Below are 9,102 nucleotides of genomic sequence, written 5' to 3'. Positions count from 1 at the left end.
TTTAATAGACCTTTTCTTTTTCGTGCATGATGCTTTGATGTTTTGATGTTTTGATGCTTTTATGTGAAGCACTTTGAATTCATACACTAATAAACGTGTCGCCACAAGAGGTCTCCACGTGACGTCAGAGGGAACGAGCTCGCACTGAGAGGATGAATGAACGGATGAATTATCTCAAAGTTAAAGTGCACACAGTAGTGAGTGAGTCACGTGAGCTGCTCTCCTCCCTGCTGTTGCTCAACGGGATTAGGAAACACTCAGAAGAGAGGAAGTTACGCCAGAGACTCCTGGAAGAGGAAGTCCACGAGCCGAGAGGAGACCAGGAGACTAGGAGACTAGGAGACCAGGAGACCAGGAGACTAGGAGACCAGGAGACTAGAAGACTAGGAGACCAGGTCCTCGCCTAGGGACCAGAACCGCATCCGACCACGTTTCGGTGAGTCCTCGGTCTTGAGCCCCTTTTCTCGTGTTGTATCACTCCGCGGGGTCGTGACATCACGGCGCCTGCTGTGACGTCACCTGCTCCAACTGCACACGTTCAGGACCAGTGTCACGTGACCCCGGCTGGACCTGCCCGCCTTCTTTTTTATTTTTTAGGAGGTTGTATGTATGTATATATATATATATATATATATATATATATATATATATATATATATATATATATATATATATATATATATATAATGTGTTTGGGAAAAAAGTTTGAATCTGTAAAGTTACTGTAAATAATATATAATAAATAATAATAATATATGCCATCAAACAATTATTATTATAAATGCAAAGATCTACAAGAGAGAAGTCTCCTCCTCTTCCTGACCTTCCTCACTCCTCCTATACCTCCTCTCCTCTGGTCTCCATGAGCTTCCTAGCTCCTCCTATACCTCCTCTCCTCTGGTCTCCATGAGCTTCCTAGCTCCTCCTCTACCTCCTCTCCTCTGGTCTCCATGAGTTTCCTAGCTCCTCCTCTCCTGGTCTCCATGAGCTTCCTAGCTCCTCCTCTACCTCCTCTCCTCTGGTCTCCATGAGCTTCCTAGCTCCTCCTCTACCTCCTCTCCTCTGGTCTCCATGAGCTTCCTAACTCCTCCTCTACCTCCTCCTCTGGTCTCCATGAGCTTCCTAGCTCCTCCTCTACCTCCTCTCCTCTGGTCTCCGTGAGCTTCCTAACTCCTCCTCTACCTCCTCCTCTGGTCTCCATGAGTTTCCTAGCTCCTCCTCTCCTGGTCTCTATGAGCTTCCTAGCTCCTCCTCTACCTCCTCTCCTCTGGTCTCCATGAGCTTCCTAACTCCTCCTCTACCTCCTCTCCTCTGGTCTCCTGAGCTTCCTAACTCCTCCTCTACCTCTTCTCCTCTGGTCTCCATGAGTTTCCTAGCTCCTCCTCTCCTGGTCTCTATGAGCTTCCTAACTCCTCCTCTACCTCCTCTCCTCTGGTCTCCATGAGCTTCCTAGCTCCTCCTGTACCTCCTCCTCTGGTCTCCATGAGTTTCCTAGCTCCTCCTCTCCTGGTCTCTATGAGCTTCCTAACTCCTCCTCTACCTCTTCTCCTCTGGTCTCCATGAGCTTCCTAGCTCCTCCTGTACCTCCTCCTCTGGTCTCCATGAGTTTCCTAGCTCCTGCTCTCCTGGTCTCTATGAGCTTCCTAACTCCTCCTCTACCTCCTCTCCTCTGGTCTCCATGAGCTTCCTAGCTCCTCCTCTACCTCCTCTCCTCTGGTCTCCATGAGCTTCCTAGCTCCTCCTGTACCTCCTCCTCTGGTCTCCATGAGCTTCCTAGCTCCTCCTCTACCTCCTCTCCTCTGGTCTCCATGAGCTTCCTAGGTCCTCCTCTACCTCCTCTCCTCTGGACTCCATGAGCTTCTTAACTCCTCCTCTACCTCCTCTCCTCTGGTCTCCATGAGCTTCCTAGCTCCTCCTCTACCTCCTCTCCTCTGGTCTCCATGAGTTTCCTAGCTCCTCCTCTCCTGGTCTCCATGAGCTTCCTAGCTCCTCCTCTACCTCCTCTCCTCTGGTCTCCATGAGCTTCCTAGCTCCTCCTCTACCTCCTCTCCTCTGGTCTCCATGAGTTTCCTAGCTCCTCCTCTCCTGGTCTCCATGAGCTTCCTAGCTCCTCCTCTACCTCCTCTCCTCTGGTCTCCATGAGCTTCCTAGCTCCTCCTCTACCTCCTCTCCTCTGGTCTCCATGAGCTTCCTAACTCCTTCTCTACCTCCTCTCCTCTGGTCTCCGTGAGCTTCCTAGCTCCTCCTCTACCTCCTCCTCTGGTCTCCATGAGCTTCTTAGCTCCTCCTCTACCTCCTCTCCTCTGGTCTCCATGAGTTTCCTAGCTCCTCCTCTCCTGGTCTCTATGAGCTTCCTAACTCCTCCTCTACCTCCTCTCCTCTGGTCTCATGAGCTTCCTAGGTCCTCCTCTACCTCTTCTCCTCTGGTCTCATGAGCTTCCTAGGTCCTCCTCTACCTCCTCTCCTCTGGTCTCCATGAGCTTCCTAGCTCCTCCTCTACCTCCACTCCTCTGGTCTCCATGAGCTTCCTAGCTCCTCCTCTACCTCCTCCTCTGGTCTCCATGAGTTTCCTAGCTCCTCCTCCCCTGGTCTCTATGAGCTTCCTAACTCCTCCTCTACCTCCTCTCCTCTGGTCTCCATGAGCTTCCTAGCTCCTCCTCTACCTCCTCTCCTCTGGTCTCCATGAGCTTCCTAGCTCCTCCTCTACCTCCTCTCCTCTGGTCTCCATGAGTTTCCTAGCTCCTCCTCTCCTGGTCTCTATGAGCTTCCTAACTCCTCCTCTACCTCCTCTCCTCTGGTCTGGAGTTATTAGTTTATATAGTTATTAGTCCGCCTATAAAAAAAAATCACTTTCAGGATGATTATTTCTTTGAAATGATGCAGCTGTAAGGTCCAACTCTAACCCAAATCATAGCTCAATATGTGAACATTCTCTAACCCAAATCATAACACAATATGTGAACATTCTCTAACCCAAATCATAACACAATATGTGAACATTCTCTAACCCAAATCATAACTCAATATGTGAACATTCTCTAACCCAAATCATAGCTCAATATGTGAACATTCTCTAACCCAAATCATAGCTCAATATGTGAACATTCTCTAACCCAAATCATAGCTCAATATGTGAACATTCTCTAACCCAAATCATAGCAAGTCAAAGGTTGACTTTGATAAAGTGAAGCAGAACAAAGTTTCAGAGGGTTTAGAACAGAGATCATTCAGGAGAGGACTCCAACATTTCCATTGGCACACATCTGTGATGTTTTAATTTTCTCATATACCAAGCCATATATTTCACTTATATATTACTTTTGGTGTTCAATACATCAGCATTTTTTTTTCATAAAACAAGCTGTGATCGCTCAGTCTTCCCCCCTAGGATGGGATTGTATTTAAAAAGGTTAAGTTGCTGTATGTTGAAGTGGCGGTGAGATGGTTTGGTTTGGGGAAGTTGCAATGTGCAATGAGAACGCCCCCCCCCCCCCCCCCCTTCTCTCCCCCCCCCCCCCCCCCTCCTCCTCCTCCTCCTCCTCCTCCCCCTCTCTGGTTGGTGGAGGAGGGACCGAGCCGGTGAGTCACGCTGAGCTCAGACTCCACTCGGCACGCTCGAGGGTCAGAGGTGAGGTTTCCTCTGGTCGACTCCCTCATCCTTCCTCCGCCGTCTGCTTCGGTTCCTATGAGCCGCTTTCTCTGAGGTGAGTCAATATATATTATGCTCACTTTTGCTTATCAGGAAAACACAAGTTATCTTTTTCTGACTCAATAAAAGCGCGTCTGCCAGAGAAACCAGAGCTCCTCATTAAGAGTTGCATGTTAACCGTTGAAGAGAAGCGTGTTGTAACTCTCACCACAAAGGAAGGCGCTTCCTTCCTTCCTCACCCTGTTAGAGGCACCTTGTGTGCAGCAAGAGAAGCTCCTCATAGATGTGATGTCTATCTCATCTCATCTATGAGGAGCTCCTCCAGCTCCTCATAGATGTGATGTCTATCTCATCTCATCTATGAGGAGCTCCTCCAGCTCCTCATAGATGTGATGTCTATCTCATCTCATCTATGAGGAGCTCCTCCAGCTCCTCATAGATGAGATAGACATCACGTCTATGAGCCACCAGAACGTTCCTCAAATCCACGGCAAGGCAGCGAATCGTTCAGGGAACCCTGTTCCTTCTGATCGGCCTTTAAACATGGACACAGTGCAGAGGATCTCTCTGCACTGTGGTATGAGTGTGAGTGAGTGTGTGAAAGTGTGTGTGTGAGTGTGTGTTAGACTTCGATACCTGTGGGTTTGCCTAAGGTCGGGTTATCAGGGCGCCAGCATCAGAATGACTGTATTCTCTTTACTGCTGTGCACTTTGTTTGAAGGCTTTCTTTGTGGTGTTATTGCTGCTTTCCCAGAGTTGGATGTGCGGTCTTCTGCTGCTGCAGCTGACCTCATTTACTTTAGTGTAGAAGTACACCGTAGTACCAGAAAACACAACCACAGTGGGGAAAACCAGCAGAAGCCCCGGCAGCAGCCTGGTGGAGCACCTCACCGCACAGGGAAAAAACAAACAAGAAAAGAAAGAAAGAAAATCATGTTGTTGCTGAGAAATAAACGCTGCCACGTCCCAGCTCGGTGTGAAACAGCACCTTTTGGGTATTCTCGTGGTATTCTCGTGGTACTCTCGTGGTATTCTCGTGGTATTCTCGTGCTCCGTGGCAGGAAGGGAAACTCCCGCTGTCTTTCCTCAATGAGTCACGCAGTCCGATGACCTCCCACGACCTCCAATGATCTGGATTCAAAAGACTGACAGGACTTTTCTGAAATATGAATACTTGTTATCTCCTCGATGTTAGAATATACCCCACGTAGTCCCGCCTCAACCGCCTCCAGTGCCTCTTTGGTTTCAGAGACTTTTTCTCAGGTGTGGCTAAAAATAAACCGCTTGAGAGACGGAACACGAGGATCAGATGCAGAGTTCTCCTCCCCTTGGTTCCACTCGGTCACGTGAAGTGAAGCACGTGAATGAGGAAGCAGGACGGGCCGGTCCTACTGGGCCGGTCCTGCTGGGCTGGTCCTACTGGGCCGGTCCTACTGGGCTGGTCCTGCTGGGGCGGTCCTACTGGGCCGATCCTACTGGGCCGGTCCTACTGGGCCGGTCCTGCTGGGCCGGTCCTACTGGGCTGGTCCTGCTGGGCCGGTCCTACTGGGCCGGTCCTACTGGGCCGGTCCTGCTGGGCTGGTCCTGCTGGGCTGGTCCTGCTGGTCCTGCTTGTGTTGCAGTCTGTGCTGAAAACATCCACTGAGGACCCGAGTTTCAATTCTCTATCACCAATTGGAATCACATCCTCTTCCCCTTATCCCTTATGACCCATCAACACACATACATATACACTCGTACACGGGTCATTTTGACCCCAAGACAACGGGAGGGTTAAATATATATATATATATATATATATATATATATATATATATATATATATATATATATATATATATATATATGTATATATATATATATACATATATATATATACACACATAGAGAGAGATGGAGAAGTGCTTTGCTCAGCACTTCTCCATCTCTCTCTATGTGTGTATATATATACATCTCTAAGAACGTGGAGCATCACTCTGGACCAAAGAGAGATGATCTTTGTCTTATTTCAAGTCTCAGAACCCCAAAACAAGGAAAAAAAGCCAAACAATGTGTTTGAGAGTAAATGAAATGAAAGAACAAAGTGAAAGCTGAAGGTTTGAGGAGGAGCTTCACGGTTTATTTCTGAGTGTTTGTTCAGCTTGTCAGCGTGAGGATCAGATGATGAGCTTTTAGAGGTGAAGAACACAACAGGGTGATTAAATCTACAATTCTGATAATCGGATATTACTTCTGAGGGATTTTTGAGGCAAAAGACAAAACAAACGTTCTCTGATTTTCTTCATCTTATGAGAAACTAAACTAAAAAGGTTTTATTTGGGACTTTTGATTCAGTTAAAAAGTCTCTATTATTATTATTACTATTAATATTTATGTTTTCTGACGTTTTCTGGATAAAATAATGAATCAATTATAAAAATAAAAAAACCAGCATGAACTAATAATGAAATAACCGATATGTAACCGAAGTGTAAATATCTCTGGGGTTCATGGACGCTGAACAAACAACAGCAGCATTTTGACAACATATTGGGTCAGATCCTTTTTTGCTCAGTTTCCCATTAGATCGAGATGAGGTCCGGCCCCGTCTGGGTGACGCACTCATGTCACAGTCAGAGTGAACCGTGAGAGGAACAACAGCATAGCTTTCACTTCCCTGCCTCACGTTTATCTCGTCACCGTCAGTAAATCATGAGGGTGTTTCATGTTGACTCAGACCAGGACCTGGGGGGCTGCACTCAGACCAGGACCTGGGGGGCTGCACTCAGACCAGGACCTGGGGGGCTGCACTGAGACCAGGACCTGGGGGGCTGCACTCAGACCAGGACCTGGGGGGCTGCACTCAGACCAGGACCTGGGGGGCTGCACTGAGACCAGGACCTGGGGGTCTGCACTCAGACCAGGACCTGGGGGGCTGCACTGAGACCAGCCTTTCTATATACATCTTTATACCTTTCTATCCCGTTCTTTATCTTTTTATATCTTTCTATACCTTTCTTACTCGTTCTATTCATTTCTATAGACTTTTTATACCTTTCTATACCCTTTTATAAATTGTTATACCTTTCCATACCCATCTAAACCATTCTATACCTTTTTTTTATACCTTTGTATGCCTTTCTATATATTTCTAAATCTTTCTATATCTTTCTATACCTTTCTATACCTCACTCAGTCCAGGACCTTTTTTCCCCAGTTTCACCGTTAGTTGTGAACTGGACTTTTTGTAGCTTCATATTTTTTATACACAAACTAGGTTATTCTGCAGTGAGAAGAAAGGCAACATGTTGCTTCACAAGTTCATGTTGTTTCACAGGTTCATGTTGTTACATAAGGTCATGTTGTCCGGACCCCGGACCTTTGCTCGTTCAGTCTGTGTTGTAACCGCGGTTCCCTGAACAGATGCACTTAGTCGCGAGCAAACATAAGCCAATGTACGAACGTTCCGTTCCTTTCCGATGAAGAGACGGCAAACATTGCGCAAATGTGTTCAGTTAGTGACGCTCCATTTCCCGAAAGTGTTGGTCCGTTTTTTGAGAGCCCTTTGAGAGCCTGAACGAGAATATTAGATATTTACATCCAGCTTTCATTCCGTCTGCCGATGCCAGAGAACAGAAGCTTCGGCCCTGTTTGCTCTGGGGGGAAAACAGCTTCTTGTTTTGTGCTTTAAAAGAACCTAACAGACGTTTCCCTCCAAATCTGACTCAGCGGCTGCGTCCCAGAACCTGCATCCTCAACATTTCTGAACCAAACGTGCTTGCAAGGCTGGTTCCATTTCAACCAGCACTTTAAATCCCCCCCACCCCATAAGCACATTTATTATTCTTTTGCACTGACGATGATTCAACTGAAAGATATCAAGTCCATCCAAGTGTTCAAGCTGAGTCACACAACATTGCAGATGGGACATCAACGCCCAGACAGTTAATCAACAACACAATGTGACATCATCATCCTGCAACAGTCAATGCATTGGCCAATCAAACACACGCATGCACTCCACATTGATACGGTCACGGACCTAATTCTAGCGTTTACCAGCCAGTTGTCCTGACAGACCGCCATGAGATCTATTTTTCCTCAAATGTCCAAATAAAGGCTTTTCAAGTTCCTTCCCAACACTCATTTTTACTGAGAAGAGCTTGAACGCACCACGCAAGCCAACACAACCTCCATTAACGTTAGCTGTTTAGCTACAATTACTCTGAACAGCTTGAATGGGAATGATTGAGTTGGTAGTTATCTCCATGGCGTATTGTGGACTTTTAGACGATGCCTTCTTCACTCACCGACACGGTAGGATTATATTAATACTAGTACTTAACAATACTCTTATTGCTTCTTTTGGATTATTTTGTGAGGGGAAAAAAAGACAATTCATTCAGAAAATATCCACATTTCTTTATTATTCTTGTATGTAAACAAATAGTTTTTCTTGATCAACATCTTTAAACTTCATTCGCAGCTGTGTGCATTGTTATTGCTTCTATGGTTTCTGTTTTTAGCATGTCAAGTTTTCCCATTTAGAACCGGGTTATGAGGGCATCCCTACTCGCGCTGTGTTGTTATCATCTGGGTCGTGTGCTGATGGTAAACTATCATGCTGCCCTTTAGTGAATGTGACCGAAACCGATCGTCCGCTCTAGGCTCTACTGGTCAGAACGAAGTAGTGCCAATTCATACTGGTGTCCTTTCTATACCTTTTTATACATTTTTATACCTTTCTGTCCCGTTTTTTTAATCTTTCTATACCTTTCTTACCCGTTCTATCCCTTTCTATAGACTTTTTTAAATATTTCTATGCCTTTTTGTACCCTTTTATAAATTGTTATACCCTTCTATACCTTTCTAAACCGTTCTATACCTTTCTATACCTTTCTCTAACTTTCTATACCTTTCTAAACCATTCTATACCTTTCTAAACCTTTTTCTATCTTTCTAAACCGTTCTATACCTTTCTATACCTTTCTCTAACTTTCTATACCTTTCTAAACCATTCTATACCTTTCTAAACCTTTTTCTATCTTTCTAAACCGTTCTATACCTTTCTATACCCTTTTTATACCTTTCTAAACCTTTCTCTATCTTTCTATACCTTTCTAAACCGTTCTATACCTTTCTATACCTTTCTATACCTTTCTATACCTTTCTCCATCTTTCTATACCTTTCTAAACCATTCTATACCTTTCTAAACCGTTCTATACCTTTCTATACCTTTCTCCATCTTTCTATACCTTTCTAAACCATTCTATACCTTTCTAAACCATTCTATACCTTTCTAAACCGTTCTATACCTTTCTAAACCTTTTTCTATCTTTCTAAACCGTTCTATACCTTTCTATACTTTTCTACCCCGTTCTATACCGTTCTATACCATTTTTATACCTTTCTAAACCGTTCTCTATCTTTCTATGCCTTTCTACACCGTTCTATACTCCCCCTCCCCTGGTCC

At 45.4% G+C, this 9,102-nt stretch overlaps 1 protein-coding gene across 1 annotated transcript in view; it reads left to right on the top strand.

Annotated features, from left to right (window-relative positions):
• The first annotated feature begins 336 nt into the window (after nucleotides 1–336).
• LOC306743526 (interleukin-1 receptor-like 2) overlaps nucleotides 337–9,102 on the top strand; it is a 41,887-nt gene continuing 33,121 nt past the window's right edge. The window contains exon 1 of the mRNA XM_079226045.1: nucleotides 337–436. The gene's annotated coding sequence lies outside the window, so the exon portion shown is untranslated. The remainder of the gene's footprint in view (nucleotides 437–9,102) is intronic.

This window comes from Taurulus bubalis (genome assembly GCF_910589615.1).
Source record: "Taurulus bubalis genome assembly, chromosome: 1".
NCBI lineage: Eukaryota > Metazoa > Chordata > Actinopteri > Perciformes > Cottidae > Taurulus > Taurulus bubalis.
This window is presented reverse-complemented; position numbering and strand designations above follow the sequence as displayed.